General features: G+C 39.1%; 1 protein-coding gene across 5 annotated transcripts in view; it reads left to right on the top strand.

Annotated features, from left to right (window-relative positions):
- TMEM229B (transmembrane protein 229B) overlaps window positions 1–18,602 on the top strand; it is a 62,819-nt gene that overhangs the window by 33,467 nt on the left and 10,750 nt on the right. Inside the window, exons 2-3 of one of the 5 annotated variants that reach the window (XM_051977872.1) lie at window positions 8,005–8,185; window positions 17,962–18,075. The gene's annotated coding sequence lies outside the window, so the exon portion shown is untranslated. Of the gene's footprint in view, window positions 1–1,316; window positions 1,376–1,479; window positions 2,127–5,486; window positions 5,572–8,004; window positions 8,186–17,961; window positions 18,076–18,602 lie in introns of those variants that run through there. The other 4 variants (XM_051977874.1, XM_051977871.1, XM_051977873.1 and 1 more) reach the window with 4 other exon arrangements.

Here is an 18,602-nt window from a genome sequence, read left to right as displayed (position 1 = left end):
TTTCTATTCACATGGCCATTTTTCTCTTTCAACTCCACATTATCTCTTCCCTAGATAGGTTTAAAATTAATATTTTATTGATGTCTTTTTACAATAATTTCTGAATATCCCACCCCTACTTTGTAAGAAAAATAGAATTAAACCAGACAACACTGTTATCATAGCTGGTGCTATATGTACCTTTCTGTACCCACAATTCCCCAAATTTCCTCATCTCTTCTTTGGTCATAACTTCCTAATTTGTGTTCCTAAAGCCAATCTCTTCCTTATCCAGGCTTCTTTTTTACATCTTCCGGATGAATATTCCTTCAGGGAGGTGTCCTGAATATTTTAATTTTTTCTTAATACTCAGATGATGGAGCTATCATCCAGAAATTTAAAACCAGCTCTAGCATGTTTGTTTGCATGACAAGGTAATGAAGGTAATGGATTCTACAGAATAAAATAATAACTGGCATTTTTAGAGCCCTTCAGGTTTTGCAAAGTACTTTATATACATGATCCAAAATAGTCCTGTGAGATAGCTATCATTGTCATTGTCATATCATCAATATTAATAATATTTATTATATATGCATATATGTTATATTTGTTATATATGTCATATGTGTCATATATATCATATATAATAAGTATTGTTATTCTCCTTTTACAAATGGAGAAACTGAGGCTCAGAAGTAAAGTGATTTGCCTATGATTATGCAGTGTAAGAGGTGGAATTCAGACCCAGTTCTTCTTAATTCCACATCAGTGATGTGGTGCAATGAGCAAAGCACTGGGACTGGAGTCAGGAAAACCGAGTTTGAGTCCAATTTCAGATATTTTCTGATTCTGTCTCAGTTTCCTCAACTGTAAAATGGGAATAATACTAACACCTATCTTGGAACATTTTGTTGTGAGAATCAAATGAAATAGTATGTGTAAAGTACTTAGCCATGTACCTGCCTTTTGGTAGGTGCTAAATACATACTTTCTGACAATATTATGTCAGACTGCTTCCTATCTATTACTTATAATTTTAAGAAATACTTGTGTTTCCTTTTATTTATGTTTCCATCAAGTCTCCCAAAAGGTATTTCAATGATTTTATAATCTATTGGAGAGATAAGGTAAAGGGACTAATACAAATAGTTGGTATAGATAGTTTAAATAGATGACATAAATGGCAAGGATTGAAGGTGAAGTACAAGTTAATGGCAAGCAGAGGGGCAAGGAGCCGTGCCCCAGAAGTCGGCTTTGGAGCTCCACCCACCCCCAGGAGGGCCGGGGCAGCTATTTAAATCTGCCTTGTGCTGCTGTTACCCCAGTCAGAGCCACCCAACCCTAGGCAGCGATTGTCAAGTGTACCATATCAGCATAAGGAAGTAGATCGCAGGTAAGGAACTTGCAGCAACTCAGCTGTGGTCACTCCCCCTGCTTCCTTTCCAAGTTCTTTGGCGTGGTGTGTGACTTCGGGCTACTTTGTTTATGTTTCTGAAGAAGGCAGTCAGGAACCTGGACCAGCATCTGGGTTTTTCCTGGGTGGCTTGAGTGCTCCATCAGGTTCCCTAAGGTTTGAGAGCTGAGAAATAATAGATATATATGAGAGGAGATCTGAGAGGAGAGCTGGGACTTTATAGCTGTTAATCTGACCTTCATTTCTGAGTTCTGCCCCTGAAAAAGGCTAGCTAACTCTACACCTGTAAGGAGAAATGAAATTTAAATTGGACACAGCGATGGCCAAGTGGGATAGAGAGCTAGGAGTGTAAGTAAATGTAAGCAAACTCATACGTTACTGTGGTTGGCTTCCCTTGCACAAGGAGTATATTTTTTGCCTTTACAGTGGATGGGGGAGGGGATGGAGGAAGGAAGAAAATTTGAAACTCAACATTTTTTTTTAAAGAATAAAAATTAAATTTATAAAGAATTTTATTTTTAGTTAATGTTATAGAAATAAAATTTAAAAAAAAACAAGCAGATAATATAAAAGACAGAGACAGACATAGAGAGATTTTTTTAAAAAATAAAATCATTCCCCTCTCCCATCAGGAGTCTTAAAGATTAATTGAGTCAGGTTAATGACAAAGTCCTCGTTGAGAAGCATCACCCTCTCCACCCTTTGTTGCTGGAACCAGGTACACTAGTTGGTAAGTCAAAGCCTCTTGACATTTTCCCTCTTTTGCCTTGTTCCCTAGTAGATTTTCCATGTCTGCAGAATCATTAGAGATCTCTGGAATTCTTAATCCAATAGTCTTCTTTCAGCTGACATCCACATAGCACTGGTTACTATTAACTACCCCCATCTTTTGCTATTTTCTGAATTTTTGGCTTTGATGGCTACTTTCCTTCTTCCTACTTATCTGACCACTGTTTCTTCATGTGCTCTGATTCATCTTTTTTTTTTCCTTCTCCCCAAGTGTGGATGCCTCTGGAGGCTCCGTCCTTACCCTCACTTCTCTCAATATTCTTGCTCCTTTAGTGATCTCTTATGCTTATGACTTCAGTTATGACCTTTATGGATGCAGCTAGATGGTTCAATGGATAGAGTGCTAGATCCATAATCAAAAAGAACTGAGTTCAAATGTGGTCTCAGATACTCGCTAACTGTGTGACCCTAGAGGAAGTCTATTTGCCTTAATCCACAGGAGAAGAAAATGGCAAAATCATTGCAGTATCTTATGTCTTTTTAATATATATAATATTTTATTTTTCATAGTTCTACATAAAAAAATTTTCATTTATTTATAAGGCTTTAAATTCCAATTTTTCGCCTTCCTTTCCAATCCCCTCATTGAGAAGGCAAGCATTTAGATATAGGTTATATGTGTGTAATCATGCAAAACATTCTGGTATTTATGTCAAGAAAATCCCATGAACAGTATGGTGTTAGGAAGAATCAGACCTAAATGAACAACAACCATATTTATGCAAATAAAACCCAAAACTGCACATCCTGTCTGTCTTCTCCCTAGAGGTTCAGTCCTCTTAATCTTATTCTATATACTATTTAAAAGCCCCTTTCCCACCCAATTCTCCTCTTTAGAAGTTTGAAAGATTTCTAAACCTCTTCAGATGTACATTTTGTTTTCTCTCCCAGTCAGGGGAGAGAAGGTTCCAAGCCCTCTACTCCTACCTGTTTCTGCTATTTAGTTCTTCCTTTCCCGTTGTTTTATATTTATAATTGCTCCTTTTTACCTTTCCCCATCCAATTTTGCTTTTTAGAATCACTCCATCATACACAACTCAGTTACAACCTTTCTTTCAAACTACGTTAGTAATGATAACAGTTTTAAGAATACCGATAACATTTTCATGTAGTATAAGTAAAGTTTAATCTTTATCAGTAATTTATAATTAGTTTTTAATGATTTCCTTCTATTTCTTCTGGATCTTTTATATTAAATTTTCAATTGAGTACTGATATTTTTGCTACAAATGCATGAAAATCTTTCAGTTCATCAAATGTGTATTTTATTTCATTCAGGATAACTTAGTTTTGTTGGATTATCTTGGATAAAACCCCAGCTCCTTTATTCTTTAAAATATAATGTTCTAAGACCTATGGTCTTTTAGTGTAGAAGCTGCTAGGTTTGATAAAATCCTGATTATTTTTTCACAGTATTGAAATTGTTTTGTTGCTGTTGCTTGCAATATTTTCTTTTTAACCAGGGAGTTTTGAAACTTGACTATGACATTTCTGTAAGTTTTTTTTCCCTAGGTTCTCTTTTAAGTGATGATTGATGTATTCTATTTCTACTTTACCTCATTGTTCTAGAACTTTAGGGCAATTTCCTTTAATAATTTCTTATAATTTTGTATCCAAGACTTTTTTAATCATAACTTTTTGGTTATCTAATATCTAGTCTCCAGATCAGTTGTTTTTCTAATAAAATATTTAAGTATCTTTTTCTAGTTTTATTATATCTTGGTATCTTATAATGTCATTTGCTTCCACTTTCCTGATTCTAGTTTTCAAGAAATTATTTTCTACCTTAATATTTTGTATTTCCTTTTCCAATTGGTTAATTATCTTTTCATAGTTTTCTTGGATTGCTTCCTCCTCTAATTTTTCTCTGATTTCTCTTACTTTTTTCCCTAATTTTTCCTCATTCTCTATTATTTGATTTTTGAATTCCTTTTTTAAGTTCTTCCAGAATTTCCTTTTAGTTTGTGACCATTACTCTTTAGGGTAAAAGTGATTTTTTTAAACAGATCTTCTTTTACACCAAAATGGTCAAGTTATTTTCACTTTGCTTACTCATTTTTATTTTTGATTTGGCTTCTTTTATTTTTAGCAGTTTAATAATATTATTAAGTTTTAATCCCAAATTGTGGGTAATTTACCCCAGGCTTCAAATCCTGCTTACTGTTGTTTTCTGAATTCTGTCTGGGGCCTCAGCCTTAAAGACTCCTTTCTTCCTCTTGTAAGCTCTAGCCATGCTGTTCTGAAAATATTCTTGTTCCTGTAGTCCCACACTTGCCCACAGTAACAGCCAGGATGATAAACCTGATTTGCAGAAACAGCATGGGGTTCAATCATCCCTCACTCAGCATCTGCTATTCTTCGGATAAAGATTTGTTAGGTGAAAGTTCCTGAAGTTCTTGCTTATTTCTCTAGGGACTGTTTGTTGATTCAGTATCTGGCACACAGTTGATACTTAATAAATGCTTCTTTCCTTCCTTCCTTCCTTCCTTCCATTTCACTTTTTCTTCCTTCTTTCCTCCCTGTTCTTTTTTCTCTTTTCTTCCCCTCCCTCTTTTCTCCCTTCCTTTCTTCCTTTCCTCCCTCACTCCCTTCCTTCCTCCCTTCCTTCTCTTCCTTCCTCCATCCCACCTCCCCTTTCTCCATTTCTCCCTCCTTCTTTTTTCTTCTTTCTTTCCTTTCTTCATTCATGCCTCCCTTCTTCTTCCTACTTCCCTAGATTAAGATTTTCTTAAGTAGAGCTATGGCTTTTTGAACTGTTGGTCCCTAGTGCCTACACAGTGCCTTGTGCTGACTTCACTAGTCAAAAAACTCCCTCCACCAACTCATTTGACATAAAGTTTATCTCTAACTTAATAGATGAGCTTTTTTTTAAAAAAAATCTGAAATTCAGAGAGATTAAGTAAAATTCTAGAGCCATGTAGCTTGTAAGTGACAGAGGCAGTATTTTGAACCCCGATCTAGTCCACTAAGCCACACCGAGCATCCTACCTATCACATTTTAACACAATCTTAAGCATACAAACTGTCCAATAAATGTTTGTTGCATTGACTCTCAGTCAGAGCTTCCTAGTAGGCCGACTGCTGCTATGGGCCTGACTACAGATCCCAGAGGGCTTCACTAACAGGATGTGGCCCCCAGGTTTCTGCTTCATGTTGGTAGTTCCTGGCTCTTGCAGCAGATGTGATATGCTAAGGCCTCAAGAAATGGAGTCAGTGCCAGTGGGCAAAACTAGATTCTAAAGATCTAAAGCAGGGAGGGGATGTATGGGAAATATCCAGGAAATGCCCCTTCCTCCTTCCAGGGGACAGGAGTGTGCCCAGCGAGACCTCCCACTTCTTCCTTCCTTGTTCATAAAGCAAAATCTACCCTCAGAACCAAGCTGGAGGTATGTCTGCAGATGGGTCAAGGGTGGCAGAGAGTTGCTGTCCAGAGTGGGTGGGGAAGGGCTCCTGATTATGGAGGAGGCGAGGGAGGAAAAATGATTTTATGTTGAAGGCAAAAGAATGCAGAGCAGTTCTTTTCCTACATCCTCCCCAGTGCCCAGATAGCTCATGATGGGTGACTTTTTTGTGATTGTTTTATCCCATTGGACAGTCCTAAGTCCATCCACTTCAATCCAACACCACACAAAAAGAGGTAGGAAAGCAGGCTTTAGGATACCAAACAGGGTGGCAGATGAAGAATAGAGAGTTCCTTCGGTAAAGGAAAGCATTGGGAGGTGTTTGGTATTCTACCCTCCAGCCTATTAGACCTAGCCCCTGGACAGCTCCAAGGCTATAGCCCTAGGCTTTATTCATTAATGGAGTGAAAGGGAGCATGGGAACTACACTCCCCCTGGAGACCTGGATCCCTTCATCTCAATTTCTCTGTCGTTACTTCTTCTTTCCCTCTTTCCTTCTGTGATCTCTCCCCTCTCCCTTCTTCCTTCTTCTGGGTTCTCTGAAAGAGGTCACTCAAGGAGGCAGTTGGTAGTCATAAAATGGTAGAGATTACCTATTCTAATGTTCCTCATTTTAATAGATGAAGAAGGACCTTGAGAAGTGTCTGGAAATTGCTTCTGCTGGAAAGAAATTCCTCTCGAGAACTCAGCTAGTCCTCCATTTTGCCAAGGCTAGAGATCAGATATGGTGGTGAATTTTTTTTTACCACCATTCTTCCAAGTTGAAGCCAGGGAAATAAAGACAGTAGTTGTAGAGAAGCTCTTCTACAGACCACCCTGCTTCCCATAACTACAAAACATGTCTATGCATTGGGAATGGCTCCAACTCTGCAAAGGCCAGGCTTTAGGGAAGCACCTGGTATGTAAGGCTTTTTATTGGTCTATACGGAGATGGAACCTGCAACTTTAGTCTCAGTACAATTCTGAAGCTCAGAGATTTTTAGATCTTTCCGAGTCAACTCAACAAGCACCTACTGTGTGCTAGGTACTGTGCTAAATGCAGGGGATTTTTCTTTAAAAGGCAAAAATTGTCCTTGCCCTCAAGGAGTTTATAGAATATAAACAACTATGAACAAAAGACATATACTGGATAATTTGGAGATAAGCTCAAAGGGGAAAGAGGAAAAGGGAGAAATCACAGAAATTTTATATGACTTAAAAATTATAGTAACTCAATCAAGTTGCAAAGTATAAATATAAATGAAGTGTTGGGGTATGAAAGAGTGAGAGTCCAGTCTATAATTTCACTAATGTGGGAAATTCATATGAGATAATAGTTGTAAAGTACCTAGACAGAATGCCTGTCGCATAGTAGGCACTTAATAATACTTGTCCCCTTTTCCGGAAATTCCCTCTATGGATGTAGAGGCACAGAGATATTAAGTGTCTTTCCTCCTACTCATATGTGTGAGAAATAGTACCTGAATCCAGGTCTTCCCAAAGCTAAGGTCCTGTAAGTACTATGCCAGGCAGCTTCTTGTAAGACAAATAATAACAAAGCATACACACACACACACACACTTTATTTCATTTAATTCTTTCAGCAATCCTAAGAGATGGATGCTGTTTTCATCTCCATTTAGCAGTTGACAGAACAGAGGCAGACAGAAATTAAGTGACCTAAATTAAACATTAAACAGTAAGTTTGGATTTGAATTCAGGACTTCCTGACTTCAGTATTGGACCCATTTACAACATAGCTGACTAATTAATATGCCTGTTCTTTACCTAATGAGGATTGGGAGGGAGGGATTCTTAATCTAGGAGTTTATGAATGTGTAAAAAAAATGTCATAATTGTGTTTTAACATAATTGGTTTCCTTTGTGATCTTATGTATTTTAGTGTAAACATCTAAAACATTATTTTGAGGAGTCTAGGTTTCACCAGACTGCCAGTGGGGTCCAGGACACACAAACCTTGCTCTAGGAGCTTATGGTCTTAAGAGGCAAGATGAAATAGGGACACGAACAGAGACCCAAAGAGAAAGGAGCTATATTTAGAAATAATCTCCTCATTCAAACTTAAAATAATTGTGCAAAAGCGGGTAAGGACTAGCTCTGCTTGGGAAATACCAATGGCATGTTTCTGTGGAATATTAGCGCTCTGTCTGTGGAATACTTAGAAAAATCCTGTCCTAACCCTCTGACCTCACTGGCAACCGGACAACAGAACAGGGTGGGAGAAACAGGGCTGTGGAGTTCTGGGGAAGAGGCCTTGCTAGGCCAGAGGAAGCTGGGCAGTCTGGAATATCGTGCAAGTTTGTATCCTGGTTCTTCCAGTTGGGCTGGCAGCCTGGAACTGGGAATCATCTTATTCTGGAGAGCAAAGGGGCAAAGACAATCTAATAGGTAATCAGGGATCTCTGCTTTTGTCCCCAGAGACACATGGAGCCCACTCCCCTGCAGTAACCAAGGAGCTTCCCAATCCTGGGGCTGATGCTTGCCCGTTCTGAGGATGGCACCACGTCCCCGTTTCCCACTAGGAAGAAGCCTGACTCAGGATACTCCTGGACAGTGATCCTGATGTCTCTGCTGTGCAGAGCGTTCAAGTGTGTGATAAGTGAGTATGTTACAGCCCCTGCTGCTCGTCCCTAATTCTGTGAGACATTGGGCTCCCTAGTCTGAACCAGCCACAGGAGTTGGATGTTCTGAGTTCTAGTTCTGTCTGATTCTGCCATCCACAGACCAGTGTATGATGAGTGAGGGGCTCTTGTACCCCTCCCACCTCAGAGACTGGGAAACAGCTTGGATCCGGGGCAAATATAGGAATGTTTTAAGTTTAGAAATTAGTGTCTTTGGGGATCTCAAGTCAGATGCCTCAAGCAAATCAGAGGGTCTTTTTAAAGCAATATAGTCCTATCTGGTGGGAGAAATTCCTCCTGGGTAATCTGATAGTGATGCCCTTTCCTTTTAGGGAGAGGGAGAGGCAGCCAGATCTGTCATGAATTGAGGACTTTTGTTGAAAGAGTAGAAAGGTATTTCTCCCTGTAGATGGGAGTTTAAAACCAAGTGTCTGAATCTTAGTTACCTTTTCACCCAGGTTATTATAATCAAATTTATCCCTATAGGATCTCTCTAGTGTTTTCTAACCTCGGGATGTCACAAAATGGTTTGTTTTATTTGTCTGACTCTGAAAAGGGACCACAATCTTGCACTTAGTATCTAAGAGGCATTCTATCCCTGAGAAGAGAAAGCCTGAGACAGAGCTAACTAATAGGATGTCTGTGATAGTTTTCTGCTTAGAGGATAGACTGTCTGGGGAGGTCCCTTAGTTGTTGCCTGAGGTGCCTTCTTGTACCTTCTAGGTGCTGATAAAAATATCTCATTCCATAAAGCATGGTATGGCTGGAATTTTTGTATCTCAAAGTGGGGAGGGAACAGGTGAGTGGGTTAAAGCAGTATAGACCTGTAATATACCTTCATCCTATTTTAGAGATGACTCCAGCCCTCCAGCTCTAGGTGGCTCTAGCCCCACCCAAACCAAACATACCCTTTGTTCGGCAGTTGGCTCTGCTTAGTCCATGATTCCCCTGAATAATCTCCCCTCCCACTCTGCTGCCAAATTTAGAATGTTCCTAAGCAGGCTTACCACCCTGTCTGCCCCTTGGCAAGCCAAAAGGCAGCCCACCCTGTCTTCTCTGGGACAGCATCATCTAAGCCTTGATACAAAATATCAGAGCTTTCCTGAAATATTCTATGAGTGTGTTAGAGGTGTGTCCTGGTGTGTGGGCTCATGGCCACCTGTGTGTGTGTGTGTCTCACAAGGAGGAGGAAAGGGCAGAGTGTATTTAACTCACGGAGACCTGTGTATATTTAGCACATATAATCCTGTGTGTAATAAACTTTGTTTCCTGGAAGGACCTCATCTGAAACATATGAAAATTCAGCCTCCAGGAGAGACAGAGACATATCATAGAAACTGAGGTCCATGTCTCTTGCTTCCTAATGCACTCCTTCCCCACTTCCCAACCCTAATTTCTTGGGAATGAAAAATACTCAATGGTCCTGATTCACTGAATTGGAGGAAGGAACCTAACAGTAAAACAGAGAGTGCTGCTTGTGGGGGATTTTCCTGTAAACCTTGAGAATGATAGCTACCTTGGAGAGCTGCTCGACTCTTAACACCTGGACATCCCAAAGTCACAGGTGAGCTGCATTAGGAGGTAGAGCGTTCTCGCTTCATTGGGAGGTTTCAGACTGGATGGCCACTTTCTTGGTAGATTATATGAGTTGGATTAGACAGAGACTGAAGTCCCATCTAACTCTGAAATTCTGATTCCGTTTTTCTTCACGTATCCATCTTTTGTGTCTAAGATGACTACGTGTATTTTCTTCTCATCTAGCCTAAATGGTCAGATACTCTCCCTGAACTTGGTCAAGTCTCAGAAACTATAGGAGAAATTCAAGTAAGTTTTGGCTTCTCAGATGGAGAAACCATAGTCTTCTTCTAGCTTCTCACCCCATTCCATCCCATGTCTCTGGATCTCTCTCTTGTGATCTCCATCTGGAAGGACAACTCACATGCATAATGCATGGAACTGAAGTGATTTTGGTGCCTCAGGATGAGGATGGTAAGAGCTAAAACAAATAAGAGGTCCTTGAGGAGGTCCTGAGCTGAAAGGGGGTAAAAATGGAAGAAATACTCTTTTTAAAGTAATATAGTCCTATTTGGTGGGAGAAATTCCTACTGAGTGATCTGATAGTGATGCCCTTTCCTTTTAGGGAGAAGGAGAGACAACCAAATCTGCCATGAATTGAGAGCTTTTGATGAAAGAAAGGAAAGATATTTCTCCCTGGTTTCAGCCTCATATCCATGCCTGTATCTTCTGCTCTCTTTCAATCACCTGCTGTGTCTCAGCTCCACTAATTTATAGAAGGAGTCCAAACAATACCTCATTCCCAAGGTGACGTAAGAGTCAAACTCCAAGAAAAGGCATTAGGTGAGAGAACTCAAGGACCATAAGGACAGGAACCTCTTAAGTATAAACACTCCTCTCCCTTCACCTTATGATTTCCTATACTTAAGGGGCAATAATTCACCTGCCCTTATAATGGCACTTTGGATTCCACACCCTTCCTTAGTACCTGTGTTTCTATTCCCCTTTTTGAGGAGGTCCTTGAATTTGAGAGTGCTGCTCCCTGAAGCAAATACCCCATACCACACCATCCCACTTTTCTTCTTATACTCCCATCCTTCTCTCCTCCCCACCCCCATTCTGTATTTGTCATCCTGCATGGAGCCCAGATGCTACTGAGTTCTCAAAATAAGCATTTCTATCTCTTGGAAGAATCAACTCAATTGGGGTCCATCTGGGTGGAGAGCCAGGGGCAGGAATTTGGGCATGATAAACCCTGACACAGAGGGTGAATTGGCTCCCAATAGTTTAAGATTCAAGCATAGTCCATATGGTAATTAGTAGGGTCTTGGGGAAGTTGAGTTCTAAAAACTTGGACAAGTCTGCCTCTCCTCACCACAACCCCCCACTCTAGATAATCTGTCTCAAATAACAGTGATACTATTTCAGTCTTCTTTCCCTGACTTTCACTCCTCTGACCTTAGTCTGGTATTTAAATCTTTCTTACCTCCCACCCCCAGGGTGATCACCCTCTGAGATAGGGGTGTAGTTATTGAATTAGTATTGTCTACCTTGCCTATACCATTCTCTAGGCATAGAGCCCTGGGCCTGGAGTCAGGAGTTCAAATCTGGCCTTAGACATTTACTAGCTGTGTGACTCCAAGCAAGTCACTTAACTTTGTTTGCCTCAGTTCCTCAGAAGAGGAAATGGCAAACCACTTCAGTATCCTTGCTAAAAAAAAAAAAAAAAAAAACCTCAAATGGGGTCATAAAGAGTCAGACATAACAATAACAAACCATTCTCTCCCATCCTGTTCTTTCTTACTGCTGAGAAACTGAAACCAAGCTTTTCATCTCATTTTTTCCCACCTTTTCTTTTTCTTTTCTGCTTATTTTCCTTTCCTTTGTATTTCTTTATTCCATTAGAGATTTCTTGCTCTACTCTAACTCATCTGATCTTGGAAGGAAACCATTGAAGACTCTAAGGTTGATATTTCTATATCTCATCTGCTCTTGGCAAACCTCAGGAACAGAGTGGGGAGAAGCAGAAATTCTTGAGTGCTCAGAGAATTTTTTCCCCATAGATCAAATAAAGATAGAGTTTTTAGTTGAATGAAGAAGGAAGTCATTATATAGAATTTAGCATCTGGCATCCAGTCCAGTAAGAGTTCCTAGGCCAGGTCCTCTATGCCCAAGGTACCAAATAAGTCAGTTCTCTTATAATGAGAACAAAAATCCATTTTCATCTTGAAGGTCCTGGCCCAAATCCTTTTTGTGTTGGATAGTTGAAAAGTATAAGATCATAGATGAATATAGATGTGGCTGAAGCTCAGTGGGAACTTTGTCTGGGAGTTGCCTACCTAGGAGAGGAAATAAAAATCTCTATTATTTCCCAAATGAACTCTTCTCCCCAGCCATTTTCTTAAATAATTTCTTCAAAAATCTATCCTCTAGGATCATTCCTCCCACTTTCAAATATCTTTAAGAATCTGTTCCCTAGAGCGGGCTCCATTTTTTTTTTTTTTTGAGTCTTGAATTCTTCATTCTTCCTGAACTAAGAAATCACTTCTCTGGTCTGAGGAAATCATTTTAGCATATTTTGACCTTAATACTATCTGTTTCTAATCTTTATTATACATCAAGTTGGAGGCAAATGCCTCTTGTTAATTCCTTTTTTCCTTGTTAGTTTATTCAGTACCAAGACTATAATGATCAAATTACAAGATCCCCATTTCTTTCCAAGACAGCTCAAGAGTCCAATCTATCTTCTCTTAAGCCCAATTGCCCTATTTAATGAAGCCTTTCCCCATCTGTCACTCAGGTGCTAGAAAATCATATTTGTTCTCATCTAAAATAATTTTTTTCCTCCTGCATAGATAATGGGATTATTTTCTTTATTCAATGGACAAGCATTTATTAAGTGCTTACAATATGTCAAATAATGTACTAGGCCATTGGAGGTATCAATACAAAAGTCAAAACAAGTTTATAATTTAGTGGAAGTGGCTAGCCTATCATTGTTGTTTGAATCAGAGTATGTGGGAGACTAGACTTCAAATGGAAGATGACCTTGAAGGGTGAATTAGTTGGACTGGAGGCTTACTTGGGAAGGCTAGGTCCATATCAGCCAGGATCTCTGATAAAATCAGTGACCTCAGGTACTGCCTTACAGTGCACCTGACTCCAAAGATGGAAGACTACATTAGTCTCCTATTGCTCTAGTGTTTCCTAGATGAATCTTAGCCAACCTTAGCTGAGGAAAGGGACAGCTTTGATATAATAATCATTACTAATAATAATTTTATATTTTTTATTATATCAATTATATGATTATTATTGATCTAGCTATTATAATTATATATTGCACAAATATATAATTATAATTATAATATTAGTACATTAAGGTTTTCAAAGTGGTTTACAAATATCTCATTTTAACCTCACAACAACTCTTAAAGGAAGATAAGTCAATCAGTCAACACTATTAAGTACCTATTATGTGCCAGGATCTATATTAAGTACTGGGAATATTAAAACAAACAAACAACAGAGCCTGCCCTCAAGGAGCTCATAGTCCAGGGACAAAAACAACATGTGAGCAACAGTGTACACACAAGCCATGTACGGGATAGTACAATCCACAAAGGGAAGGCGCTAGAATAAAGGAAAGATTTCCTGTAAAAGGTGGAATCTTGAAGGAAGCCAGGAAGTGGAGAGGAGGAAGGAGAGCATTCTAGGCCATGAGCAACTGTCAGTAAAAACGTCAGCTTCAGGAGACAGTCTTATTTGGGGAACCAAAAGGAGGTCAGTGTCACTGGATTGGAAGGGGGTAGGATGTAAGAAGTCTGGGAAGATCAGGGATGTTGGGGGTAGGGCAGGGAAGGGCAGTTTGTGAAGGGATCTGAAAGCCCAATAGGATTTTATATTCGATCCTACAGTTGATAAACAGCCAGTAGAATTTATTGACTCTGTGTGTGTGTGTGTGTGTGTGTGTGTGTGTGTGTGTGTGTGAGAGAGAGAGAGAGAGAGAGAGAGAGAGAGAGAGAGAGAGAAACATGGAGAGAGAGAGAGAAACATGGAGAGAGAGACAGGGAGACAGGCAGAGACAGAGAGAGAGAGAGAGAAACAGAGAGAGACAGAGACAGGGAGATAGAGAGAGAGAGAGAGAGAGAGAGAGAGAGAGAGAGAGAGAGAGAGAGAGATGGAGAGAGAGACAGAGAGACAGAGAGACAGAGAGAGAGAAACAGAGAGAGACAGAGACAGGGAGATAGAGAGAGAGAGAGAGAGACAGAGAGACAGAGAGAGAGAGAGACAGAGAGAGAGAGAGAGAGAGAGAGAGAGAGAGAGAGAGAGAGAGAGAGAGAGAGAGAGAGAGACAGGGAGACAGGCAGAGACAGAGAGATGGAGAGACAGGGAGACAGGCAGAGAGAGATGGTCAAACCTGCTCTTTATGTGCTATTCTTATCCTGATTTCACAGATGAAGAAATTGAAGCAGACAGATTAAAAGGCTTTGCATAGGGACACACGGCTAGAAAGTGTCCAAGGTTGGATTTGAACTCGGGTTTTCCTGACTCTAGAGTTAGTGCCCTAATCACTCTGCCACCTTGCTAAGAGAATAACTAGGAGTCACTTAAGACACCTGAGATCTAGGCCTGGCTCTCTAACCTCATTTGTAAATTGAGAGGGTTAAGGTCTTGATCTCCAAGGTTGTTTTGGGGTTGTTTTTTTTTTCTCCCATCTCCAACATTTAACGAGAATGGGCACAGTGATATCTTCTTTACAAGATGGTTGTAAGAGACAAAGCACTATACAAAATATAAGGGGTAATCATTATCATTATTTTGTTTTTCTTTTTGAACCAGACCTGTGATTTTGGTGGTATGGATCAACAAACATTCTTTAAGTTCCTTCAGTGTGTCAAGCACTGTGCTCAAGATATAAAGACAAAAGTAAATGATTCCTGCTGTCAGGGAGCTTACATTCTAATAAGGAGACAATGCAAACAGCTATAAATGAAGTACATACAAAGCAGCTACAGTGTGGGGAGGGAATTGGCTGGAACCAGGGAATCCTCAATGAGGACTGTAGACCTTTAACTTATATATTCTTAGAGAGTTGGCTGGAATACTAAGTGGTTAAGTAACTTTCTTAGAGTAGAGAACTCTCTTAGAGTAGAGTCTGGACAGTTGTTGATAGAGGATCAGGCCTGAAAGTAAGGAAGATCTCATCTTCCAGAGTTCAAATCTGATCTCAGACACTTAATAGCTCTGTAACCTTATTTGACTCAGTTTTCTCATCTGTAAAATGAACCAGAAAAGGAAATGGCAAACTACACTAGGGTCTTTGCCAAGAAAACTCCAAATGAGGTTGTGAAGAGTAGGGTTTGACTGAACAGCAAAAGGAGTTGGCAAATGACAGAGGGGGTCAAATTTTGTAAGGTCAAAGAACTAAAAATGGCTTTTGTATTTTTAAATAAAGCTTTATCACATTTAAATATGTTTAAAAATGAACAAGAGAAAGAAAGCCATTCTTAATTTTGGCATACAAAAATAGGTGAAGGGTTAGATTTGACCCTTGGGCTGTAGTGTACCCAGTCCAGGCCTAGAGTTACATACCCAATGTATATTGAAGTGAGAACTAGAACCCAGATTTTCCTGATTCTGAAATAAGTTCATGCTAACTTATTTGCTAGACAATTTTAAATAAACTTTCAACCAGAACAAATTACAAATATAATCAATTTGGGTTTTTTTTTACATAAAAGTTGGATTTTTAAAATGAGCTTATAATCAGAAAAAAACTAGTTATAATCTGACATTTGCTAACTTTTTGATCCCGGGCCAAATATATAACCTGTTTGGGCCTCAGGCAAGTCCCTGAAATTTATCTACTAAGTTGTAGTAGATGGTCAATCTGTGATCTGTATTGGTAAAGAGTGTTCTCACATTGGGAACTCTCCCATATTGATGAAATATTCCAAGTATTACAGTATCTTCTAAGGACTCATCACTGAATTCTGCATATATTAGCTATTTATTAGCTGTGCTTTTAATTGAGCATAAGCTCAGAGGAGGCAAATGTTATAGGCAGGAATAGGAAGATTTTCAGGGTGATAAGGGGGCTTGAACTAGGAGATTGATAGAATGGGGATACAGCTATAGCTACAGAGGTGACAACATTCTTTTTTGGCCTAGCTCTGTGATTTCATCAATGTTTGGACCCATCATAGAAAATTCCTCTACTGTTAAAGCAACTCATCTATAACTTATGGTTTTAGACTTTGTTGTTGTTCATTCATTTCAGTTGTGCCCACTTGGGGTTTTCTTGGCAAAGATACTGTTATGGTTTGCCATTCTTTCCTCCAGCCCATTTTATAAATGAGAAAACTGAGGCAAACAGGGTGAAGTGACTTGCCCAGTGTCATACAGCTAGTAAGTGTATCGGCCTGGATTTGAATTTAGGTCTTCCTGACTCTATGATGAATCCTCTATTATAGCTCCCACATAAAAAAAACAATATATGATTTAAAAAAAACCCAAAGATAACTAGACTAGAGAAGGGAGGTAATTAAGGATGAGAAAGAAAAACAAAAGTATGTCGTCTTATTTTTTTATCTCTTAATTTTTTTTTACCTATGTCCAATAAGCTTTCAACCAATTAAAACTCAGGCTATCGTGAAACTGGGTATCTAACATCTGTGTAATTCAGCTATTAGAGACAAATGTAAAGGAAGAGTTGGTTGTAAAGTATTCTGAAGTCGGAAATTGTTGCAAAAATGCTTGAAGGAGTCATGATGAGCCCAGGTTAAAATAAAGATGGAGAGTCACCATGGGGCATGAAGAGTGAGGGAACACCGAAGTTCAGAAGCATGCAATGTAATCTCTTAATGAGCCAGTCAACTTGTTCATGGCTTGTCACTTACTAGCCATATAGTTGAAAGAGATTGAGCATTTATTAAATGCTTCCTCTGTGCCAGGCACTATGCTAAGTGCTTTACAAATATCTCATTTGATCCTCAGAACATCTCTGGGAAATGGGTCTATTACCATGCCCATTTTACATTTGAGGAAAGGAAGATAGACAAAGGTTAAGTGATACACCCAGAGTCACATAGCTAATAAGTATCTGAGGCTGGATAAACTCAGGTCTTCCTTACTCCAATACTACACTACCTGGCTGCCTTATTGATACTAAAGTAGGAATGTAGAAAACAAAAATTAGCTAATAGCTTAATCTTAATCCCAACTAGTAAGTTATCAAAGTTTATAAGAAACTAATGAGCTGTTGGGGAATTTCCCCTTTTAAAAAATATACACACATTAGAGTTGGCAAAGAATCTTAGCCATTATCTAGACCAGGGATTCTTAACTTTTTTATGTATCATGGACTTCTTTGGCAATCTAGTGAAATTGAAAGCCTTATTTTTAAGTTAGTGACTTAAGATACCTAAAACAAAATATATAGAATTGAATTACAAAGGAATATACTGAAATACAATTATCTATTTATCCATCTATAATCTAGATAGATAGAAATCCATCTCTCCATCTGTCCATCCATCCATCCATCCATCCATCTAGCTAGCTATCTAAACTACTTCACAGGCTCCAAGTTAAGAACCTCTGACCTATGCCATTGTCCTCATTTTACAAATAAGGAAACTGAGATGCAGAGGAGGAAAGTTACTTGTTTGTGATTATACAGTCAGTGAGATTTGAATTAGTCAGTAGATTGAGAGCTCCTGCATTGTTCTTTCCATTACATCCATGGTCCCCAAACCATGTGCCTCAACATGTGAGGATGCAGTAGCAAACTTACAGGGGCACCATCAGATACTTTAAAGTTTTCGACCTAATGAAACTGGCAAGGGATTGCTTCTGAAAAAAATTAGATGCTAAGGACAGCATGAAATAACAAAGTTTGGGAACCTTTGCATCTACACAAGAAAGGCTGAATCTAGAATTAGAAGAGACCTCAGAAACCATCTCCTATCTGCATGGAAACACCCTAGACTATAACCCTAACAAGTTAGTCATTCAGCCTTCATTTGAAGGGAAAGGTCCATGCTGACTCCTTGTCTTGATCTCTATGAATCCTTACAGCATTAAGTCATTTGATTTCTTCCTTTCCTGTCCATCTGTAATACTCATTTCTTACCATTTATAATAGCACTTGATAGTTTTCAAAGCACTTTCAAATATATTATCCATATCTGCCCTTGCTAATGAGTGATAAAATATTCCCCCAAAATGGCACCAGGCAACTCCTGAAACAAGCATCATAGCTCAGCGGAAAAAGCCCTGGATTGGGAGTCAAAAGATCTGGGGACCTGGGTTCTACTGGCCCTGCCATTAATCAGCTGTGTGACTTTGGGTAAGTCCCTTTAACTCTGAATTTTAGTTTCTTCATCTTTAAAATAAGTGGGTTGGGTTGTATAATTTTAAGGATACAATTTGGCTTGAAAAAGAGAAGACAAAATATATTCTCTCCCTTCTTTGTAGAGATGAGGGAGTATAGATTTGGAGAGCTACAGATATTTACCAAACAAGGTTGATACGCTGTTTAGTTTTGTCAGAATTCTTCTTTCCCCTCTTTTTTTGTGTCATTAGAATAAGGAATATTGGAATTTATTATTTGTTATAAGGAAAAACTTTCTGGGATGGGAAAGGGATATAAATGTAGGTGATATAAAAACAAACCATTATCAATTTAAAAATTAAACAAAGAATTCCTTAAAATTAAAATGAAATTAAAAGAAATAAGAGGGTTACACGGTGTGGTCTCTAAGGTCCCTCCCAACCCTAAAGTTCTGATTCTGTGACTCTGAGGTGGCCACTGGGAGCAGAAGGAGAAACAAAGAACTCAGATCACCGCCATATTGCACGATAAGCTAGTGCCTG

The sequence above is a fragment of the Antechinus flavipes genome, chromosome 2 (assembly GCF_016432865.1).
Source record: "Antechinus flavipes isolate AdamAnt ecotype Samford, QLD, Australia chromosome 2, AdamAnt_v2, whole genome shotgun sequence".
NCBI classification, from domain to species: domain Eukaryota; kingdom Metazoa; phylum Chordata; class Mammalia; order Dasyuromorphia; family Dasyuridae; genus Antechinus; species Antechinus flavipes.
The sequence above is the reverse complement of the archived record's forward strand: the minus strand, read 5'-3'. Positions and strand labels throughout refer to the sequence as shown.